At 46.9% G+C, this 23934-nt stretch overlaps 1 long non-coding RNA gene across 4 annotated transcripts in view; it reads left to right on the top strand.

The window, feature by feature from the left end:
• The window catches only part of LOC109368846 (uncharacterized), an 83621-nt gene extending 60274 nt beyond the window's left edge, over positions 1-23347 (top strand). The window contains exons 8-11 of one of the 4 annotated variants that reach the window (XR_014884588.1): positions 2191-2325; positions 2865-2987; positions 4040-4343; positions 12990-23347. This is a non-coding gene — a long non-coding RNA (uncharacterized LOC109368846). The remainder of the gene's footprint in view (positions 1-2190; positions 2326-2864; positions 2988-4039; positions 4344-12989) is intronic. The other 3 variants (XR_014884587.1, XR_014884589.1, XR_014884590.1) reach the window with 3 other exon arrangements.
• Positions 23348-23934: the final 587 nt, after the last annotated feature.

Genomic DNA, 23934 nt, shown 5'->3' on the forward strand with positions numbered 1-23934 from the left:
TCCTACGTCTGTTTTCTCCTATGTATGGACTTTGCAGTGGTCATCTGTAAGGTAAACTGTGAAATCTCTGTGTTATGTACATTTGTGTCCAGCCTTGAAACGTTATTTCGTTCCCTGAGGTGTGTGTGCTGCTGTAAGGCAAATGAAGTATCCCAATCCCCTGTTAATTACTCATTAGGTGAGATTTAATGTGTGTATATGTGGGGCTGGCAGCCAGAATTGGATACACAGGGATGGTCTGTGAGCCAAACTTCTATCAGCTTTAAGGCAGGGGTGGTTGAGTAACTAGGGCAAAACGAACAAAATAAAATGGTAAGACCATTAGCTCTTTGCCCCAAACTTAACCCAACACCTTTCCTTTTCATCACAAGACCAAACTTGTAGTCCACATCAGAAGGCTGGGAGACCTGGGGTAGATTCACATACGTGCACAGAACAAATCACAGGTCTGGACTGAGCCAAAGCGTCACTTGGGACCCAAATCCAGATCTCACCTGTGACTGTTAGTTCTACCCGAACTTTGATATGGTATTGAAATTGGTATGGCCTCTGGAAAAAGTTTTAGGTTCTTCTGTTTATTACAGACATGTTGTTCCCTCTTTGGTACAAAGAGTGCTGTTTTTCTGTTAGAAGACCACAGATTTCCTGGCTGAGTGAGGAAGGCAGCATTAGCCACACCAATTTTGACAGAGAGCATTTGGAAATCCAGGTTGATATAGGCACATGGTAAGGAATGGCAAGCAAGTACACAATGGACAATATACCAAAGGAATCAAGTGAATGGAAAGACATCTGGCAGCTAGTAATGGGGGGCTGATGAGGCACACACCCCTCAAGGAAAACACTGTTCTTCTGGGAGTCCATGCCTCTGCTTGCTGATACAATAACCTGACACTGGTGGGATAAGCTGGGCTTTGAAACTTATCTAAAATGGGTCTGATGCTAAAGAGCTGTGCTCAGTGTTTTTGGGGAGCACACCTTTTCCACGAGCTGTTGCATCAGGGATGTAACAAAGGAGAAAAAAGCCACTTATGCTACAGCTCTCTGGGCTCTGGAAATTGTGCTGGTTTTGCTTTTCCTGCTTTCCACCATCTTCCACTCGCTCTGTCTCTGTTGTTCACCCACATAATTACATAAGATATCACCAGCTAAAGCTGCATCTGCCTCCTTAATGGATGGCTTATTATCAAGGGAGGCAAACAGAAAGGGCAAAAGCTTTTGTGTGCCAACAGCACTGCAGAGATGTTCATGTGCATTACAGGAGAAGGAAAGGGTGTAACCTGTCTGTCCTAATTTATAGCCAGATGGGCTGAAAGAGTCGAGGTGTAACAAAGGTCAGTGTGGCTGGGAATGAGGTGGAAGCAGTGCAAAGTTTCTCTCTTGACATAAAAGCAATTAATTCTCCAACAAAGTCTCTGTCTCATTGGGCAGGACAGAGCAAGGCAGTTCTGTGTTTGAATACCTCATAGCTTTGATCTTTTTTCTGGAAAACTAAGCTTGTAGCGAGTGTGAGGTGATGCATTGGGCCATGTGGGGCTGGCCTTGTGGGGTAGCAGAGCCAGCCTTTCCACGCCATGCTGTTCTGGAAAAGTCTCCTCATGTTCCAGTTACTGCAGCAATGCCAATACACTGCCACAGTGCCTGGGGCCTGCTCAGGAGTGCTGTGAGATCACTCCTCATGACAATTCCCATATTGTTTTGGCCACAGGAAAAGACTTGTAGGTGCAAGGAATAGTGAAAAGCCAAATGAGAAAGAACAAGGTCTATCAGAAATCCATCTCCAAAGATCCCAAGGTATGATAATACATAACCATTATTGATTGAAAGCAAGCCTTTAGCCCTGCACACATATCCCATTCCAATCAGTATATTGCGGCAACTGACTGCAGACAGGTTTTTCTTTTATTGATGCTTAAAGCAAACAGTTGTATTGAACTCAGCACAGAGCTGTATTAATGTCAGGTGTCTGGATGGGTTTCAGAAAAGCTGATGGAGGATAGCAGGGTATGGTTTGATCAGGGGGTGGGTTTTGCGCTGCTGCCTGTGCTGGGCAGGAGACTGAAGGGTTGTGGAGGGCTCCACCAGCCATAACATCCATGATGATTGCAACTGTAGTTTCATTTCATCTCTCTGTCTAAGTAACCTCCTCCTTATTTTATTTTCTTTATTTCCTCTGTGTTTCCCAAGCAGAAAATCTAAGATTCCAAGTTGCATTTTGAGAAAGCTTTAAAGTGGACTTTTTCATTACGTGAGATGACCCTGAGTGTCGGTAACAAAATCTGCGGGAGGCAGGGGAGAGGGAAAGAGGAGACTGCTCAGTAGGGGGTGAGTGCTGATGACTCTAATGAAGTCACAGTTTACACTCTCTTCTGCTGACTTGTGCCTCCTCTAATTACTTTCTGAATCCTAAGAAGCTGAACTGTGCCTTGCCTGTTCATTATGTCCCCCAAGTTCACTCTCCCCAACAAGCAGTGCGCTCCCCACAGTCCCTGGAGGCACTTTGCTGCTGCTCTGGTGCACCAGGCGCGTTTGCTCTGCGTGTTGATGTTTGTGTTTTCTGTGCTGCTCGTGTTTTCCAATTCCTTGGAGCAGTGAGGATGCTGCTGACTTGTCAGAACTGCTGTAGGATGCTGACTCGAGGTTACTGCCTATGGCCTCATTACATTAACAAGGGATATTTTGAGAAATACAAAAGACAAGGCATTTATTTTCTATGAGAGAGGGAGAGGAGAGAGAGAATGAATGTGTGCGAATGAATGGACCTCCCCCGCAGGTTTTATTACATCCCTCCACTGCTCAGTTAGAAATGACTGCCCAGCTCTCTCCCTGCTGTTTGCTAGATGGCCTCTGGTTTGTATTCTCAGGCAGTGCAGCCCTTCTTGAAGAGCTCCTTATACCCACCCTGGGGCATCTGAGTTCCTGAAGCGGGCACAGCCTTTACAGAGTTGGCAATGGGATTTGCAGCTTCGCATCATCTTAAGGCAGATGTAAGTTAAGTCTACTCTGGTCTTGTTCCTTCCTTGAAGCCAACATTAGCACTGATGTGATGGAAAGTGAGTTAGTTTGGAAAAATGAGTTGTCAAATAAGTAATGCTGTGAGGAAAAAAAAAGAAAGTAATTATTTCCTTATATGCTTGCCTTCCAAAAGTAGCATTGCCAACTGGAGGGATGTGTGGCCATGGCTAAGGAGAGGGTGGACCCCTTCTTCCCTGCTCAGATGGGCTCTCACCCTCGAGGGAGAATATCAAAGGGGAGGATATAGCCTACAAATCCTCTATCTTAAAGAAAGGGGACCTTTGCACAGCCCACACCTCTGAGTCAAAGGGAACATCTTTGTTCTCTTCCTCCCTGTTGTCAGACTATTGGGAAGTAGTTGACGCAGCCCTTATCAAAGGAAATGCGATCTTTTCCTCTGCTTGTCTACTCAGTGTTATTATGTCAACAGAGATCAATAAGGCTACACAAATCCTATTCTATTACCAGTAGTCAGCAGCCTTGAGTTTAGCATATTATCATTTCATGCAATTTACAATTAAAGCCTTAGATAAGATTAATTGCTTTCAAGGTGAGCCTTTACTATTATCTCCTTATAATGGAGTCTGGATCCAGTGTAGCATGGCTTTATGTCGCTGGAAGAAATCACAAACAATTTTGCAGTTGGATTGAAAAGATTTGTTTAATAGGCCTTGTGTTTCTTCTCTTAAATTTCTCTTGAGAGAAAAATAACTCCCTAGCAAAAAGCATAACCAGCACAAATAGTGAAACTGGTTAAGAATTACCTACAACTGGTTTTACTTTTAGTTGCTCCAAGTATAAATATTTTAGTCACCCTGATCTTCTTCTGAAGCCCCAGATTAGATGAAATGCAGCAGTACTCCAAAAGAAAGCAGATGTAAGTGCTAGACAAACTGACCGGATTCCAGCACCTATTCCTGACAGTTCTTCTCCATACAAAAAGCTGAGAGAAGGGAGAGAACGGGACACCAAATTCCACCACAAAACACAGCTGCTTATTTATCTATTTGTCATTCTGCTGCAGTTGAGTGTTATGCCCAGATGAAAGAAACCAGCTGGCTGCAACAAAAGCACTGGGCACTCTTCTGATGGAGGCACTGCAAAGCAAATCCCAGCTTGCTGCGAGGAATGGATACAATGAGAGTTGTGTGGAATGGAGGAGATGCCACTGTGGCTCCTGCTAAAGTGATAATGGTGAAAGAATTGAGCAGGCTCTCTGGTGTCTGCTACTATCCATACATCTCAACCACAGCTTTGAGTAGAACGGATGAGTAGTATGATTGTGACTGGCCTTACAATATGTGGGCTAGGAAGAATTAACTTTGGAGGTAAGTTTTCCCACATGGGAAAATCACCTCTGTTTTGAGGCTTCTGACTGCTTACATTTTTCAGTCCTGTCAACTAGAAGCTTGTGCTCTTGCTATTCACACTTGAGGGTTTTAGATATTGTTCTGATTCTCAAGAAGATGGGCTTTCTGGAATACACCCTATATCACAAGTTTGTGGTAGAAGCTTTGTTTAAACTACTAAATTGTAACACAGAAAAGTACAGGAGTTAGGGGGGAAGTGTGCACCTCCCTCTCTGTCCTTTCCCATTCTGTGATGAGCTCCTTCCCCATTCTGCAATGAACTCTGCTTCCTAGTTACAAGATCACTAAGCAATTATCTTCTCATTGCTGAAGTATCAGCAAACCCTCCTCCACAGCACTGAAAATGTTTTGAATTATAAAATGAAGGGTGAGGTTTTCCAAGCGTGGCTGGGGAAGCAGAATGACTTGTCCCTAACACAATGAGAAGGGACAGGATCTCTGCCTCATCAGGGCAGCCCTCCTTGGGATACCATGGCTGGAACCCTTCAGACTGTCATGCGTCGGGCAGCAGACGACATCAGCTGTGGGTGCTGCTGTGCATCTTTAACAAAGGACCTCTTTCAAAGACATAGAACTCCCAAGCTGCTCTTCTGTGGGTATCTGACTGCAGCTTCTTCAGATACAAGTCATCCCTTCAGTTAACAACTCTACCTGACAAGCAGCTGCAGGGCTGATAGGATTCCATGAGGCACTGTCAGCACTGTTTTACTGCAGATTTGATTACACATCGAGCACTCAGCTCATGTAGGCTCCCCATGGCAGGAGGTGTTTGTCTCTTGGATGAGGGCTGGCGCAGCGCCGTACCACGCAGTCTGGTATAGCTGAGTAAGTGGTTTGGTGTAATCCAGATCAGGATTCCTGGGAAAGCTCTCTGCTTGTACCAAGCTTTTAGATGACTTTCAGTCAACCATCAACCCACCCCACCATGCCATCCAAACCATGTCCCTCAGTGCCACATCTCTACTTTTTGTGTGCACCCCTTGGAATGGTGACTCCCCCACCTCCCTGTGCAGCCTGTGCCACTGCCTCACTGCTCCATCTGAGGAGAAATTTTTCCTAATGTCCAACCTGATATTGCTAAACTAAGGTTATGCAGGATAACAAGAATAGGTCATACAAAACAACAAGATAAAAATGATGGTAGCTGGTAACGCATTTGATGGTGAAGGAGATTTTAAATAGTCCAGATATAAAGCATATCCTTGGGGCGCTGGCAAAGATGCAAACTTCTCTCCCACACAACCTCAGTCACTCTTGGAAAGCCAAGTTCTGGAATTTTAAAAGGCAAAAATATTACAGCAACAGCAACAACAAACATGCGAATCAGATGTTAAATGACTACTAATGATTTTATCAATGTGTTGTGTAAACAGAAGGAAGAGGACAGAAAGAAGCATTCAACATTCTTCAGGGTTTTGCAGGGAGGTTTCAGTTTTATAATGGCTTTGTGGTGTTCAGAGGAGGCGGGTGCATGGACTCTTGCAGTACAAAAGAAGCCAACGTAAGAATCAAGTAGCAAGATCCTGTGGGAAGTTAGGGTTTTTGTCTAGACAGCTAATTACAGCTTTTTGCAGAACCCAAATGCCTGAGAGCACCTACAGCAGATGGCAGCGTTGGTGGGCATCCTAGTGAGGTCCCCACGGGGTGGTCACACACTCCTGCCATTGCACAGTGTTCCTCCTGCAGGCCATGCTGCTGTAAGTGGAGATGTGACAGTCATGTGGATGTGTTGTTTTCTCACCACACTGCAAGTCTCCCTGTAGATTGTTCCATCCACTTACTCAAGCTTGCTCCCTAGCATTAAGATTTTCAGGCCTTTTCCCCACTGACTCTTCTCCTTCACACCCTAAAAGCAATAAAGGTGTCGTTTTATTTTGATAAGGACACTAGAAGGTTTGGAAAAAAACTTGGCGTTTGTCAGCACGACTTCATTTTACAGCTGTTCCTGAGCTGTAGTCTTTCTAACTGGTTGATGGATTCTAATTAAATTGTTTAGCTGACAGTTATTGGTTTCGTGTAGGGATATGCTGAGCCCATGGAAAATTTGGATGTTGACAAAGGTCAGCAGAGAATCACTGACTTGCTAGGCATGCCACATATAGCACTTAAGTACACATATTAAGTAATGTGAGTCGTTTTGTAGAAATGAGGTTGCTTTTCTGTATTTGGCTGCTTTCTTTCTTCTGTTTTCAAAAGCAAAACACATCTCATTTGCTGCAGAAAACAAAAGCTTGTTGGGATCATTACAGCTAGTACTACATCCAGGCCGCTGTTTGACCATATTTCCTTTGAAGATGAAGCTGGTTCCAGAAGGTACACTGGCCCTGGGCCCTGATCTTCTTCCTGTGGTTGTGGCCTATGCTGTGACCTCAGCAATGAAATTACTGGAGGGTTTTTTTGGATGTTTTAACCTGGCTTTGCAGAGCTTCCCATCCTAGCAAGTCAAAACAGAGCATTATCTGCTGGATTAGTGAGCTGAAGGGGAACTTGGAAGCCCCAACGCCAACACAAAGGAGACAACAGGAATCTTACTCTAGAGTTGGGGATGCAGACAGGCACAAGCAGGGGTGGAAGGAGGAAAAGGTTTTCCCGCTATCAGTTGCAGCAGACTGTGGGATTGGCTCCTAATGGTGTTTCATGTCTGCATGCTGTTGGGGCTGAAAATAGGCCTGCTAAAAAAAACAAGTTGTGGTTTGGTGTTGGGTGGATTTTATGTGTGCAGCTCCCAAGCCCGGCCCCACCACCACTTGCAGGAAAAGTGATCTGGGGATTGGGCTAGCAGCAGGGGAAGGAGCCGGCATGGGATGTGCTGAGACGCTGGGGGATTCTTCAAGGCCTGTAGGAATAAGTTGTGACACACTGTACAGCCTGATTCTTGCTTTCTTTTCCTGCTACATCAGTATGTTGCCTGCCTTGCCCTGGTCTTAAGTGTAGAGATGTGGTAGCCCATTGATCTTCCTGCTAACGTGCAAGTTTAGCTTTCATTTCTCTGCTGGTTGCTGTGATGAGAAGCCCCCAAAATGTTTCAGTTGCAGCCATCATGTAAATCCAGGCCTTGATGCAATTGAAGATATTTGGCCCTCCTTGTAATGCAGCTTTAATTTTGGTCCTGTGTGGTTTAAGGTACCAGACCCTCACTGCAGTTTAAGGACTCAGGATCTCACACCATTTTTAGTGGTATATGGATGCTTTGAACAAAGCATTGGAGAATTTTTGGTGTTCTTAAAGACAACCTGAGGTCAGAAACAGAGTTTTCTCAGGAATTCTGTGGCCAGAGCAGGAAAGAGGACCCAGGTACCCTGAGCTCTTAATGTTCAGCCTTTCCTCCCTTTCCCCTAAGCTGCCTGAGAGCATGTTTGGAAGAATGCCTGCTTGCTCAGATACGGTGCAGACCTTCCTTCTTCTCTTCTCACAGCTGCAAGCTTCTAGGAGGTCCTTATATGCTCAGCCAGAACGCGTCACTGTGGGTACGTAGACAGAATGTCAGAACCAGGACTGAGTGTGTAGCACTGAGAAGAGAAATCTCATCTGTGCTGCAGAGCAGGAGCTCGGTTTTGGTTGTGATTCTCCATACCAGCTGGTCTGAGTAATTACATAATGTATCGAGCCAAGACATCCTGCCTTATGAAACAAGTAAATTCATTTATAACCATCTTTTAAAGCAAAGAAGATATACACTGCATGTCCTCCTTTAACTGCACTACTTTTAAGAGTGCAATCAACAAGCTATTAATTAGCTGGCTAGCATAACAGTCTCAGAGGAGACTGTGCCTTTTTTTTCTTCTGCCCAAGACCTGCTCTGGTATCAGGAGGTGATGGGGTAGGTGCCTGCTGTGGCACATGACCTTTCTCAAGGTGTGAACAGAGCTTGCTTGGTTGCCTTACACTCATCACAGTATCTGCAGGGTGAGTGCCTGGGAACATATCGCTTTCCTGATTACATCTGTGCTGTTTCTCCCTATGCAGATTGGGAAATGTATATGGGACAGGCTCCACACAGGGGAACAGCAGGGCATTGCTGTAGGTACTAACACTAGCAATAGGGAAAGCTGGCACTGTATCACTGCTCTCTTCTTGGATCCAAGACAAGGTCTCACTGTAAGGTACAGAGGAATAAGGCCAACCACAGCTACTGCTTCCCCACAAGCAGACACGGTACGTTATGAAGACAAAACCCCGGGGAAGCAAGAACTCCACCAGAGGGGGAACAGGTGGAGGAAACGTGAAATACATCCCAGCAAATCCATTATGGACAGTATTAGCACTTCATCTGCAACGCATGACATTGTATCACTGTTCCAGCTGCTGAATCTTTGAAGTGCCTTGTGAAACTTGTTCAGAACTCTGGAGGAGGATTTAGCTGCTGAAGCTCCCCGACCTGTTTCAGCAGGGGGGCTGTGAGCAGTTGGCAGTTATTGGCAGGACGAGGCTGAGGAGCTAATGCTGGTGCTAGCAGGAAGGAGGCAGGCTGACATCATGGGTTAGGACTCTGAGGAAGTATTAGTAAAGAATAGCCTGCTTGTCTTTTCCCTGTAAAATACAAAGCAAGGATGCAAATCAACATGCACACACACCTGTGGGTGATTGACTTGCTGGGCTGTTACTGCCTTATCCCTTGCACCTGCTTGCATAGCTGCAACACCCAGATTTGACTCTTGGGGATTTCAGGTGTTGTGAAGACACATCTTCTGTTGGGTGGTATCCTTGAAAATCCCCATGCTAAACAGAGCAAGTGCAAAGATAATAAGCGGGTGGGGGTGGAAATGAAGAGGTCAATAAGAAGGGAAGGGAAAAGCTTTCGGATGCCATTCAAGATAAGATGGGTGGATAGAGATGGAATGGGAATATTTCAGAGGAACAAGCCAGATCTAATACAAGTAGAAGCCTGGCTCTTCTGGGTTTAGTTGGGCCAGGTGGGGATCTAGCCCTGCAGCACAGCAGAGAGAGCAGCTAAGCCAATCTCAGCTTCCACAAGTGTATTGTGCCTCTACATAGCAATATCTGAAAGAAAACATTTAAGAAAATTTCTACCATCTAAATAAAAGCTTCTCTGGGCTAGTTTAATTTGTATAGTGGATGTTTTTAATTTATCATGTGGCTTGATGCTACAGCACTCACTCCACGTGGTTATCGCCAGAGCAATGGCAGCAGCGCATGCCACATTTTCTTCTTTAGAAATACAAAGCCTTGTCTCACAGAAGCTCAAACATACCCTGGCTGATGGGAACCGCATCCTTCTGCGTGATGATTTAAAAATAACATATGCACATGCAGAGCAACAAGACATGCTTTCCCCTGTTCCTGTAGCTTCCTGAGGGCACAGCCGGATGTTTTTAGGCCATGCGAGGGATGGCCCAGGGAGAGGAGCCATGTAAGAGTTAGCAGGGATGGGTCTGATCACAGGACGTGGATGGAGAAATGGGTAACAGATAGCAGATCTGATCGCAGATCAAATTATTACTCTGTATACAATGGAGATAGAGGTCTGCTGCAGACTTCTGTGTCATTGTGCCAGTGCTGAGTGATTGTATTGCCATACACTAAAAAAAGATGGCAAGAGGCTATGCTGGTTTGAAACCTGACTCAATGTTTTTAGAGCCTGACTAAAAACAGAAGAAAGAAAGGATGGTTCCCTGCATCTGGATCATACATTTCTTGGGTTACAGTAAACAGGGCTCTTTTTTCCTAGAGGATGTTTAGGGATATCTGAGATTCCAGACATTGGTGACTTGTTCTTCACGAGTATCTGTATCAGAGACTTCATCTATGGTCATCATAGACAAACATTCTCAATATTCAGTGAGTTATGTGGTTACACAGAACTTGCTGCTTAACAAAAACTGCTTTGAGAAGTGTTGTGCTGTAGCATGTTCCTTCTTGTTTTGTGGGCCTGGTGCAAGACATGACCAGCCATGGTCCCTCCTTCGGATTGTCTTCCACAATTTGCCAGATTTGAGAGAACAGAAGGATGAAGAAGCATTTCTCCTGGATCAGCTACACAACTTCTTTTGTATATTCAAGTTGGATATTAGAAATGATTTCTTCTCAGAAGAAGTGGTGGGGCACTGGTGCAGACTGCCCAGGGACTTGGTGGAGTCACCATCTCTGGAGGTGTTTAAGAACTGTGGAAATGTGGGACGTGGTTTAGTGGGCATGGTGAGGGTGGGTTGGGTGGGATGGTGGTTGGACTTAGTGATCTTAGTAGTCTTTTTCAACCTTAATGCTTCCATGATTCTATGATATTTAACTCCGTTTCTCTTGTAAGAGGGCTGCAGGAGGCTCATCAGGGCCATGCTGGCTTGTAACAAGCAAAGGAGCCACTGTCATCTTGGACCTGGGTGACTCCTGAAGCCATCTGTCCCCATGAAGCTGAGCTATGTCATATGGCTCTTGACTTTGTGATGGCTGCTTGTTGGTTTGTAGCAGAATTGGCAAAGGTGGATACTGCTCAAAGCAGCTTCTGTACAAAGAGACAAGTCAGTCAGGTCCAAGATGGATCTCCAAGACCTGTCACACCGGAGAGTTGTGTGACAGAGGTCTGTCACATCTTGGGGGGCACTGGAATGGCAATGAAGGAGAATCAGGTGAAACTATCAGGTAGCAGTTTTTAGAGCCAACAACAGAAGATGTTATTTTTCACAGAATTTGTCCTGCACACAGTGCCGAATGAAAAATCCACGGAGAGCTCTTAAATACAGAGATACCATCTTTGGTTCAGGAAATATCTGGTATTTCTGGGGAAGTGTGACTACAGGCTTTCCTGGGGTTTATATCTTTCTTAAGCATCTGCTACTGGCTGCTGTCAGAGACAGGATGCCCAGCTATGGCCCCTGGTCTGTTTTTAAGTGAGACCAGACGGATTGGCTGCCACTGTCCCTGATAGGTACAACACCCTGCTTCAAAAATCACCATCTTCCCCAAGCTCATCTGCAGTTCCCTGATTGGATGGAAGCTTTCAGTACATAATTCTGCTCAGTGGTGGTGAAGAAGACCTGTGCATCCAGAAACCTTCATGTTGTCGGAGTGGGATGGTTGTTTCTTGGGAAAGGCTCACAGAGCCACAGGGTGCTCAATCTCTGTGCGATGTGGCCCTGATCAAGCTAGCCTGGCCCATAATGTGTGAGGGAAGCAGTATACTGCTGTGTTGCTTTCCATATGTTAACACAGTTCTGGTGCCTTTGGGTAGCACAAGAAAAAGGTCCTGCTGTTTTACTAAGCACTGCACAAAGGTTTCCAGGACAGTGCTTGGAAATTTGTTAGATTCCAGTAAAACCTGTAGGTTGCTCAAAATGGCAACTTGGTGATTGTATCGTCCGTGCTCGATATTACCAACACAGATTTCAAAATGAGACTGGTGAAGGAATTCAGAGAACTTCAAATTGGTCATCTTAGTTGCCCTCAAGCCTTTTTGACATTACACTCGCACTGTGTACAGGGATGGGAGCAGGGGCAAGAGAAAGCAGTGTGCTGCATTTTGTTGGTTCTGTAAATCAAACATGTCCAAGATGAGCAGCATGTATCTCAGCTGCTGGTGTCCATGTCTGGCTCTACAGAAATGCTGCTGGATCAAGCTCCAGCCTGTAACGAGCTTGCCCAAAAAATAACCAAGTGCTCTGGGAATGTCTGCAGTAAAGCCTCATGCTGGATGGGAAATACTATTTCTTCTCTGTCCCATGATATGTGTATCAGAGGTGAGTCAGCCTTGCAGGAGCCATAAAAGTGTAAGCAGTAGTTTTTTCATTACAAACACTTTCCCCCAGGGAGCAAAATTAAGGGCCTTGTTTGAAAGAACTGAGACCCTTCCTGATAATATTTTGTTTTGAATTCTGTTCCAGTCTCTCAAAGCTGCTGCTCAGTACTCTTTACTCCTTAATGTTTCTATTTTTTTTTCCTTTTCCTGGAGTAGCAGTAGGACAATGACTCATTTCATAGGTAATCTAGAAATAACTTCCCTTTTACAAGAAGACAAATTGCAAGCAAGGAAGACACAGTCTCTTGGGAAGCAGTGTGCCCTTTGGTATAAATCCAAACTCTCCTCGGGCCATCACAGAGTTGGATTTGGAGGCAGCAGTTTGGTGCATATAGACACAAACTCAGCACCACTAACACATCCCAACAACTCCATCGTTTCCTCTGGGCTTCTGCCACAGTTCTTCACAGGCCCTAAAGCCTCAGTCTACACCCTGGTGTGCCTCACCAATCCCTCGTGTTTGGGGACTCCTTCAACACTGGCTTAGAGGTGAAGGGAGCTGCTCCGCTGCCAACAGCAGCTCCCATTGCTGCCTGAAGAGCAGCAGAACTGACAGACCACCACTGGTTTTAGACCAGCCCCTAGACAAGGTCCTGCACATGTCATTCTACCACTCACAAAGCTGCAGTGCTCTCATTATAGTGTGTGTGTGAGGGGTATTAAGATAGATGACATGATAACCCATGAACCGAGGTCAGATTCTGCTGTGTGCGACATCTGCTAGCAGCTTTAACTGGCAGTGAAGCTTCAGGCCAAATCATTTATATTTGATAGTCTGAAAAGGTAAAATTTACTTTATTTACAGTGATTAGTTTTTTCTCACTTTTTTTTTCTTTTTAACTTAATTTGACAAGGGGGAACTTAACTCTCCAGAGGCAATGGAGAATCTGCTTTAAATATCAAGGAGCCTACAAACATGAACACGTAAGAGCCAAAACAGGAACTGATGCTCTTTTTCCAGTACAGCTGGCCATCAAGATGCCCATCATCTGCTCATTGACTCTCAGCATCCCAGACACCTCAGAGCTGTTTGTGAGTGTCCACAGATGTCCGATTGATTTATGGCTGAACGACTGAACATGCAGCACTACGAGGGCTGGCTTTGCCCTGCTCTTGGCACTGACCAGCACAGCTATGCCCAGCTCCAGTGAGTCAGCTCAGTGAGCGCTGAGCTCCCGCTGCTCGCCGGGACCACGGGACTCAAAGGCCACCAGCCCGGTTTCGGTGCCCTGGTTTTCTTTGCTCGCCCGGCGGTTCCGCCCCGCGCCCCACCCCGCAGCGGCGTTAATGATGGGGTAGGGATTGCTCTGGGCAGGCAGGAGGTGTGGGTCACTCTGTCGGGGCAGTGAGCTGCGGTCAGTGGGACGCCGTGACACACTGCCCCGAGCTGCAGCCATCGGGGCTGGGCTGTGCTGCTGGGAGTCCAGGGATGGCCGGGGGAAGGTGCCCTCAGAGAGCTAGGCAGCAGGTGATTGGGATCAGTTTCCCAGTGATAAGATTGTTTTCTTCTCCCAAACTCTGGGCCTGGCTCTCTGCAGTTGGGTGCAGCGCTGCCCAGCTCTGTGGCCAGCCCCAGCCCTTCCCCGGCCCAGGGATCACTGCCAAAGCCCAGCACAGGGCAACCACTGAGCTCCTCTTTCCCTTTTGAAAGCTTATATAAAAATGATGATAAGCTAAATCTAGATCTATGCAGCAATTATGTGGGATGCCAGACCTTGCACCTGTAGCATAATACATAACAGAGCCAGCTAACTGCCTTGTCTAATGATTGCTCTGAACAGCATACAAATCACATTATGGGGGGTGAGCTGAGAGCCATTTTTCAGCTGAAGCTGATGAGCTTGCAGAGACTTTCTTTGCTCCGTTCTCCCAGACTGCAGGTTTGTCCTCTTCTCCCTGGAATCCTTCCTGTTATTTTTCTACCTTCCTGTCACAGGATGCAACGTTCATTACAATAATAGATCAAACTTTGAGTGGAAAAACTCTGCTTTACGGTTGTCTTTAGGATTTCCCAGTTTCATTTCCTGCAACCCATAATGAGCAGGTGGAGTGTTTTCACAGGATGCTTGGGTGGGCAAGAGATGCCTATGAACGTTATCCCACCCTAACCTCTCAGCTGTCACCTTGAGGTGGGATAGGCCATCTCCTGAGGAACCTTAAGCTAGGAGCTTGGATAACTGGAGAAGACCGGCTCCTGAATACCAGTCAGGCAATGGCAGAAGATGACTCCCGCTTTCATGATGGAGAAGACAACTCCCACTCTCTCTGGGAACTTAAAATGTCCGTCTTGATTTCTTAACCTGGAATGTGCTTTGGAAACCCTGTCTGGAGAGTCTGCTTTGTCTCTCTGCACCTAAATACTTTTGAAGCGTGGTCAGAGATGTTCCCAACGTGTGCTCTGGTTTCTCTGGTGAGAGACACAGGAGGAAGTTTTGAGGTGGAAGAGCAGCATTGGTGTCAATTTGTTTGGAAGGATTTTTGTGGACTGGACTTCTGTGGGTTTGCCTGCTTCCTGTTACTCTTATGTTATCAGCATGAAAATATTAAATTATGTGACCAATATAGCCAGTAAGACTGGCCACAGCTATTATATAACGTCTGGTTGCTGTAAACATCTCCATGATCGTTTCTTTGATTGCAGTGCAAACGTATCCTGTGCACAATATGTGGGTTACCAGGTAGATTTATGTCATGACTCAGGATGAGCCAATATCATAAGCAAATGTTAATGAAGGGTGGGATTTTCATTAGTTTCTCTGTATTGACCTATTTCACTTCCTATCCAAGGCAGCAGCTAAAGAGAGCTGGCCTAAATGGATCGGTGTTCTGCAGCCCAGAATCGTGATCCAGGGCTGGAGAGAGCCCCGTTCTCCCTAGGGTGCTGTTCTCATCTGACATTATGACAAATAGTCCTAGGCTCCTTCTGTATTAAAAATAAAAGCCTTGAACTTGCATATTTCCTTATGGAAAAAAATAGCTATCTTGGGATCCTGCTTATACAACTGGAACAACTTTTGTTCTCCACCCCACCTAAAGACAAGCAAAAGGCTTTTATGTTCTCTAAGTTATTAATGAGCGGGGCTTCCTCTGCTGAGAGGATGTTTGGAGCACTGCTAAAATCTCTGCTCAGGTCCCTCAAACTGGGACAAGTGATCTTACATCACCTTCCTGAGCTAATTGCCAGCCATTAAAAGACACATTTTTAGTAACACCTTTTGCCAAATTATCCTCTGCCTTTGCCTGCTTCATCATAGCACTTTTTTACAGGTAAACAGCTCTCTGCTCTCTAAGGAGTAGAATTAAGTGGCTTTATGACATTTTAAAAAGGGAGAGACATTAATTTGTGCTCCCTGTTCTACCTTCCATTTAAAAAAGGAAAATAACTGGGCAGTTTCTGGAGACTGGTGCCCAGAAGGAGATAGTGTGAGATGATCTAACCCATTAAATCAAAGGAAAGTTGGACAAAGGAGTGACTTGCTCAGGGACAGATAAAAATTATCCCAAACTGAAGGCAGACTCAGTAACAAAGCACTGGTCTGACAGCCAGTCCACCCTTTCTGCAAACATTATGCAGCAGGTAACAGAGCTATGCTCATGAATCATTGCCTTGTTTATTTAAAATAAATAAATAAATATCTGACAGCAGTGATGGAGTGACTGAGCAGGCGTTCAGCTTGCCTGCTGCATCCTGGGAAAGCCCTGCACAGCAGGGAGAGAGGAACAGCACCCACGGCCTGCAGTGCCACGCGAGCTCTGGCAGGTGGGTTTTTTAGGGTCGAAGGAGTTTCTGTGCAACTGAGAAGCAGAAGTGGTTTGGATTTTCCTATGTTGAAGCCTTCCTGTCTCTATTCTCATTTCATGTGTAATTAAGGGATTTTTTAAAAGAAAGTACACCAGAGAAACCCTAACAACTGAGCCCTGCTGTGCATAACACTGGGTCTACCTCAAGTGATGCTGTGGATGAAGAAACGTTTTTCCATCTGCCTTTTCTCTGCTCACATAGTAGTCTTTGTCCTTCTGCTTTGGCATGTGGGCTAAGGGGAGCTCAAAGTGCCCCACGTAGCTTCCAGCCGGGGGGAAGTGTGGCTGTATGCCAGCTGTGGGCTGCTTGGACGGGGTCACGGGGCTGCAGTGCGAGGGCTGAGCTGGCTGAGCTTGTTCTGCGAGAGGCGGATGCTCACCGGGGTTTGCTGGAGGGTGAGGTAGAGCTTTGTATTGTGAATATACTGGGAGTCCCAGCCTGCACCACCCTGCTTGTGGAGGATGCTGGATCCATCTACACAGGCGTTACAAACTGCCACTAGCTTTATCACCACAAACTCTTCACGGTGTGATGCAAAGTCATCTTGGTGATAGCTCTGAATACTCTTCATGTTCACGTATAACTAACTACTCCACCATCCCTTTGAATTCTCCACTGCTGTGTACAAGATTTCTGCAGAGCATCCTAGGTTGTAAAAGGCTTAAGACGGAAATGGTCTTTCGGATCAGTGTTTATGCAGCACCTGGCTTCCTGCCAGTCTGGCCAAAGACTGGAATCCCTTCATATTTCCACATCAGAGAAAGGTTAATCATAACAACCTTCAGCCTCTCACATGTCTAGGTGATGAATCCTTCCCACACCTCTGTAGGACCAGTGCATGTAGATCAGTCTTGGGGTGTGATGCCACAGTGCCCCAGAATTAAAAGTTCACAGGCTGAGAACTCTGAGAAACACTGCCCCTTTGCATAGGTAGGAAAACTGATATACAGGGAGGGGAGAAGATCACGTGCATATAACCAGCTGGAGCGAACTGCACTGATCAGGCCTCTGTGCTCCAACCAGGTGTGTGGCTGCCCTGCATCTCCCCAACATGGTGTCATAATGATGGCCATGCCATGCCATCCCAACCCCAGCAAGCAGCCAGTGGCTTCATCCCAGCACACTGCTCTTTTGCAAAGGAAGCAGCAGCACAGTCAGGAAGCAGCAGACGAGCCTGGTTAGTCTGCTGTGACAGAGGTCCACCCAACAGGGCCCGGCCCCAGGTGGGAACCTAGTGATAAGTGCTTAGTGCTCACATTGCCTGTCTGTAACTGCAGCCAGTAGCTCTTTGAAACATACAACTTGCCAAAGTGGGTTAACAGGAACAGTGTAATAGGAGGGATTAAGTCTGGCTATGATCCTGCCATCTGCTATTTCCTACACCTCCTCCTGGTACATGTCCTGGCACCAAGAGAAGCAGCACTGACCTGTGGAAGAAGTGAGCTGGCTACACAGGGATGTTGGTGCCTGGAAACTTGGGTCACCTTGCAGGTCCTCAGTGTGCTTTAATGATTCCCACCTCTATTTTTTGGCCATTTAGCACCATTTTTGCTAGAGTCCATCTACATCCACTTCTCCCATCTGGGATGCAGGGTTACCGTTCCACAGGGAATGGGAAGCCAGCAGGCATGGAATTATGGGATGTGGGCAGGGGCCAAGGCAGATCCAGCGCAGCTGCAGCAGCTCCATCTATGAGAGAAGCCCAGCTCCTGCCTCTCTGTAAGGGTGTGGGTGTTTCTGGGAAACCAAAGCTCATCCCCATGTATAGGAGGTGGAGGCTCAGCTGGAGGAAGAAGAATTTTACAGCCAGCACCTGGTTCTGCCTGCACCGCGTTATGAAACGTGCCATGCACCAGTGTCAGCTCTGCTGACCTCAAAAATGCAAAAGTTCTGAGTCAACCACTTCCCTTGTTCCCCCAGTGTGAGGTTTCCATGCAAAGAGTGTTCTGGTGTTCTCATTTCCTTCTTCTGTCAAGGACTGCAGGAGACACACTTTGCAGGTGTCCTCCATCAGAACAGCTGCAGTGAGGTAGCTGGGTTGTGGGAGCACCCCATAAGCTAACTGAGAACCTACTAATTGAGAACCTGCCAGCCAGACTATGAGTGTGTAGTCAGATACAGGCTTCCAGGGTTCCACAGCAACAGGAGGATGTGTGGTGGGTGGCAAAGTGTTGTATGATAGTAGGAAGGCTGGGCAAGGGCATTCAGTATAGCTCTGTCTGTAAGGCTGCATCCTCCTCCACTTGGTGGTCTGGTCCCTGCTTCCCTGAGAAAGATGGATGAGAGTACCTATGGGTACAGGAGCAGGAAGGCATCTGGATTGGAAGGAGTTGGGTTGTTTAATAAGCATGTGTTTTTAGCACTTAGGGATGACTTGGAAATGGCAGGTCCTTATCAGGAGCTTGTCTTGAATGATCCAGAATCTTCTGATAGATGTTTACTGTAAAGTAGAGCATTCTCCATAGAGCAATTTCCTCCACAGCACCTTAAATATTTAGATTGGGTGCTTTGTGCATTACCGGGACTCCAGACAGACAAGTCCTGGTTGAGTGGGTGCAGCATGTGTGATGGCCCAGGTGCCAGAGGGACATGGGCTTGCCCTGGGGCATTCTCAGGGACACTGAGGTTTCCAGCCTTATTGCACCATATGGATTTCTCTTATGTTTTTTTTGTTTGTTTGTTCTGTAAGAAAGTATAACTTCATTTCTACATTTTATTCTGTGAATTTGGGTGAAGTTCTGTTTTCTTGTTCACTTGATATCATCTATCTGACATGGCTCCGCTGCAGTTAATATTTGTTCTCTGGGACATCTAAAACAAATACTGCATGACTTTATCCCCAGCCCCTCAACATATCTGTCTATATTAGCACCTCTAGGCTGGTTTAACATGGCTTATCTGCAGATTTCTGTTTAGTTTGAATTTTGCAACTGACACAAAGCCCTGTTGATGTCAGAAAGAGAGCCATGAGCAGTTTGAATGAGAGGGAACATGTCACCACACAGCCTTTCTGCTCAGCGCTTTTAAGACTCTGCTCTATGTTAACCTGTCTGCACTTGGACTGCAAGCCCCTTTATTTCCTGCACGCTTTCTCTGCAGGATTGCTGGTAATGCTCATGGATCAATAGGGCATTTGTACCCTTCCACCTTCCCCAGGTGTTCCCCTCCATCTGACAGCAGCAAACATGTTTTGAACAAAGCACAGAGGGTCGGCCCACTCGCGCTGGCTGATGAGGTGCTATGAATTAGTTGGCAGGTTTTAATCCGGTAAAGCCTAGTTAACACTGTCCTTGTGCAGTAAGCTGATTATGATAAATAAGCATGCTGTGTCTTAGCAGACGCCTGAAATCAGATCAACCAAATGCAGTTAGACTGGCCAGGAGGCTTTTTCTTTTTTCTTTTTTCTTTTTTTTTTTCTTCCTTTTTTTCCACCCTCCTTTCTTTTTAAATCCCACAGCAGTAAGGCTGCGCTGGCTTTCAGTGAGCTTCACACAGGATCTGGCACTGAGAGGAGCTCTGGGAGCTCCCATGAAGCCCTGGCAGCCTCCATCTTGTCTAGGATGGAGATGGGGGACAGCTATGGGAGCTGCACGACACAGGTGACTGCAGTGAGCTCAGTGTTGCTCCTGCAGCCCTATCACGCGTGAGGCAGGGGGCAGGCAGAGTGTGTTGGATCTTGTCTTGCAATTTCAGGGAAGCTTCTGGCTTCCTAGAGAGCAAAACATCCTGGCACACACTGAGAGTTGCTCTTTGGGATTCCATGCCCCCTGCACCAGGATGCTGTGGACTGCTGTCCCTGCTCGGCGAGGCCTTTGTGAATGGGGAAGATCTCAGAGTCCAACCAGCAGTTCTCTGCCTATGGCCATCCCATCCCCTGCAGCTCATCGTGTGGCCGTGTCTCTGCAGACACCGCAGGCCCATGGGGAGGGTTCCCAGCACCAAGAAGGGCTCCAGAGTAAGAATTCCAGCATTTCATGTCTGAATGCCAGCTCTGTTGAGTGCTAGGGAGAATAAAGCTCCCATTTAGGATATTGCTGCTGTCTGAGAGGCTTTAGGGATTGTTAAAACTCTTGTCTCTAAGGAAATAGTCTGGCTTCATCTGTTGCCAATTAGAGCCACAGGGCCTGGGCTGAGTACTTGCACCTCACTATTGACCCTGTCCAGCGCAGAGATGCACGTGGTGGTCATATAGGAGCTGAGAAAGGAATGAAACCCTCCCCCCCATGAGAAGTGCTTATGGAATCACTGTCACTGAAGGTGTTCAAGAAAAGGGTAGATGTTGCACTGAGTGACATGGCTTAGTGGGCATGGTGGGAATGGGTTGGTAATTGGACTAGATTCTTAGTGATCTTTTCCAACCTTAATGATTCTATGATTCTAAGTGGAGAAGTTTGGGATAGGCAGGAAGGACCTGGCATCATCTGGCTCAGCACTGGCCCAAATTAGGGCTTCCCATGGGAGCTGGGGGCCAGGAGAGGGCAATCAACATAAGGCTTGGGGGTCCCTCACAATGGCAGATCTGTTGTTTGACCAAACCAGCTCCTTTCTGACTTCTCTGGCCTTGGAGCCGTTGTGGCCACTGCACTTTGCAATGATCTTCGAGTTTTGAAAGCCCCAAGGTTATTCTCCCTTTCCATCATTTTTGGGAGTGCAAGAAAACCTAGAACACCATCAAGCCACAAGGAAAGAAGGAGAAGTGAAACATCTCGCTTGTTAGATCTGGTTGCCTCAGGGGTATTAAAACAGTATTGAAATAGGAAGAAGGATACATCCGGCCAGCAGCCAAGCAGGTCTTGTGAGTGGCCCTGCTCTGCTTTAGATGTCTCTCATCACTTGAGCCCCACAGTTGGCACTGTGGCCCACACCTGCCTGGCCATGCCTCCTCCCCCAGCGCCAGCTCCCTTGTTCACCTCCCTGGTCCCATTCTGTGAGCAGGTGTTGACTCCTCTGTGGTCTCGCTCCCCTGATTTTTCTCAGTTCTTTATGAAACCAGAACAGGCATACAGCCAGGTCATCGGGGAGCTGCGCAGGCTGCCCATGCTGGGTGGAGAGCTGCTTTGGGAAGATACCAGTATGATGTGAGGGGGCACAGAGTATCTCATTTCTGCATGCTGCCACATTGAGGAGAGACGCATGGAGGGATGTGGCTTCTGCAGTGCTTCGCTGTATTGTTTCCCCCAAGCTTTACTAAGCAGGGGGGGAAATGGAGAGATCTTCACAGAGTCCTGAGGCTTCAAAGGGAGCTCAGATAACCCTAGGCAGGTGGTTTGTTTGGGATTCCAAAAGGGGCTTGCATGGAAGAGGTCCCAGAAGGGGACCTCTGAGTTCCTGACCTCAAGTAATCTCCCTTCTCACCCTTTCTTTATCCACAAACGTGCAGGAGCAGAGGACAGTATCAGCAGTGGAGAATCCCACACCACAGGAAAACTCAGGTCTCAGCAATGCCTGCTCCTGGCAGAGGAATTTCTGATAGTGAACATCGGGCCTACTTGGATTTTGGGTTCTTTGGTGCTGCATTTCTCCAGCCAATTAATTACTGTAATGAGGGTGATGCTCTTATCAGATGCAGCAGGAGAGCAAGGGGATGAAACAAAGGGTAGACTAATGCGTGAACGATGTTTTCCTATGGAAAGACAAGGGGACTCCAGGAGGTGGTGTAGATCAGAGGTCCCCATACATAGAGGGGCATGCAGCCCCCACCTGGGCCGCAAATACATGATGTGTATACACAAGAGCTCCAGCTGGTTGCTCGCAGAGCTACTGCAGGCGGTGGGTCTGGGGGCAGAAAAGACAGTGTGGGTGGGTGGGTGATGAAATGCACACCCTCACCCTGCTGCTGGCTTGCAACATACCTGAGATCAGACAAACAGATGGAGGGACCTTGTGACTAACCCCACACCTGTCTGCTGAGCCCCACTGCCTGTTTTTGGGCTGGGTGAGCCCCATGGTGTGGCAGGAGGACACTCAGAGCCAGGCACTCTGTGCCAGGGCCTTGTGGCCGTGATTTGAGCCACATGTAGCAGTGAGGAGCAACTCTTTGGAGTGTGTGATGGTGTAGAATAAAGGCGTGTGGGTGGCTGGGGGTGTTAATGCTGGCAGTAATTCCCAGCTCTGTGACAATGAGGCACTGATTGCATCGCACACGCTGGGCCGGATCCGGCATTGCTCCTCTTGCTGGAAACAACTGATGAAAGCAATGGGAACTGCTATCTGAGATCGCGACTGTGGGATCAGGGACATGATGACACTCTGCTTTTCTTATCATGTTATCTCTGGCTCTTTCCACTACTTGAAAAGTTCCACCCTGAGCTCACAAAGAGTACAAAGCACCCCTGAGAGCTGCACAAGCCCCAAGCATCCTTTATGCCAGCTGCTGGTCAGTGCTTAGCTGGATGTGCAAGCACAGCTGTGCTGGGCTTTCTGTTTGCCTTCAGTACACAAAAGTAGTTTCTCCTGCTCAGTAGAGGAGACATGAGTACCCTCCCTCTGGCCATTTCATTCAAGGGGAGTAAAAAGAAGCTGAGGAGTGTGGTCTGCATGGAACTGGAGCTATTTTAACAGCTGTCAGTCTCAAGTGTGCTGCAGTCACAGCAAATAAAGGAAATCAAATTTCTTCCCTTTTTTCTCTGTTGTCTGAGTATCCAGCTCTGCAGGGGATAAGGAGATTGGGGAACCAAGAGATACAGGTAATCAGGAGGTGGGGCTCAGAGACATGGAGGACCAGGAGTTGGGTGGCCGCTGCTGCCCACCCAGCACACAGCTCTACCAGGCAGCTCTGCTTCTCCTTCTCCATTTCTCTTCTGTAAGCACATAGATCTTTTTTGTGGGTTCCCTGTAGATGCTCCTGCACACTTTCCTTTCTCACTTGTCATTTCAAGTATCAGCTGTTTTGACGGCATGTTACAAATTTGACCTAAAAATATTCATCTAGTTTACAGCTGGTGCTTCAGGTACTCAGGAGGGGGCCCGTGTCAGTGCTTCCATGGCTGTAGTCATGGAGGAGCTGCATTCCCAGGGGAGCACACCAGCTCAACCCATTAAAGGATGTGCTCCTTCCACCTACTTGTTTCACAGTGACAGAAGGACAAGTCTAAATTATTACAAACATGGCTTATTTGCAGTTACCAGGCAGTGAGCTGCTAATACATTTTGACCTGTGTGCCTAAAGATGGGACAGGCATGTGATCCTTGCATCTCCAGATCATGTATGTCATTTCATAGTCCTTAAGGTATGACAATCTGGTCTGATTATTCCCAAGCCAACCCCCACAACTTGTGCTTGATGACAATGTTTCTTGACTTGAAGGAGAGGGAAACTCCACCACTTCCTTCGTAGCTTGTCCCAATGGTTTGTCATCCTTACTTCCAAAAATGTGAGTCTCATTTCTCCCGTGAGCTTGTTTGACTCTGGCTCCCCTTACAACAGTTTGTGCTGGCCTCACCCACTGTGTGCAGTGCAAGCAGGGCAGTTGAGTTAGAGTGTTTCAAGTAGAATCTCTGGTAATTCCATACCATTTTCTATAGAACTGCAGCCTATTTTCTGCAGGGAAGTGGTGGGCAAAATCCCCTATATTAGCTGGTGAGCAATAGCCCTTCTCACTCAGAAGGCCTGACCTCCATGCTTTCTTCGCTCTCTGCCTCTGATTCTGTCGCAAGTTTTCTTCTGCAGTTAATTTAGAGGGAATCCCCTGCTGGAGGAAGGAAACAAAAATAGAACATTCCTTTTTGGGAATATGCACTACATAACTAATCACACTGTGACTGCATTGTTGGGAGAAATGATTTTGGAAATCAGTCCCACAGAAACCCACAGCCAGAGCATCTCTAGTTCTGCAGAATCAGCTGGCTGGCAGCTGCTGTATAGATGCAGCCCAATCCTTCTCTGTGATAGCAAAAGACAGTGCCTCAGTATGAGCTGAGTTACTGTCCGTTTTATAAATCCTTTGCAGTGCACATTGCAGTAAAACAACCTTGCTATTAGTTACACAGGCAGAAGC

The sequence above is a fragment of the Meleagris gallopavo genome, chromosome 8, assembly GCF_905368555.1.
Source record: "Meleagris gallopavo chromosome 8, MGAL_WU_HG_1.1, whole genome shotgun sequence".
NCBI lineage: Eukaryota > Metazoa > Chordata > Aves > Galliformes > Phasianidae > Meleagris > Meleagris gallopavo.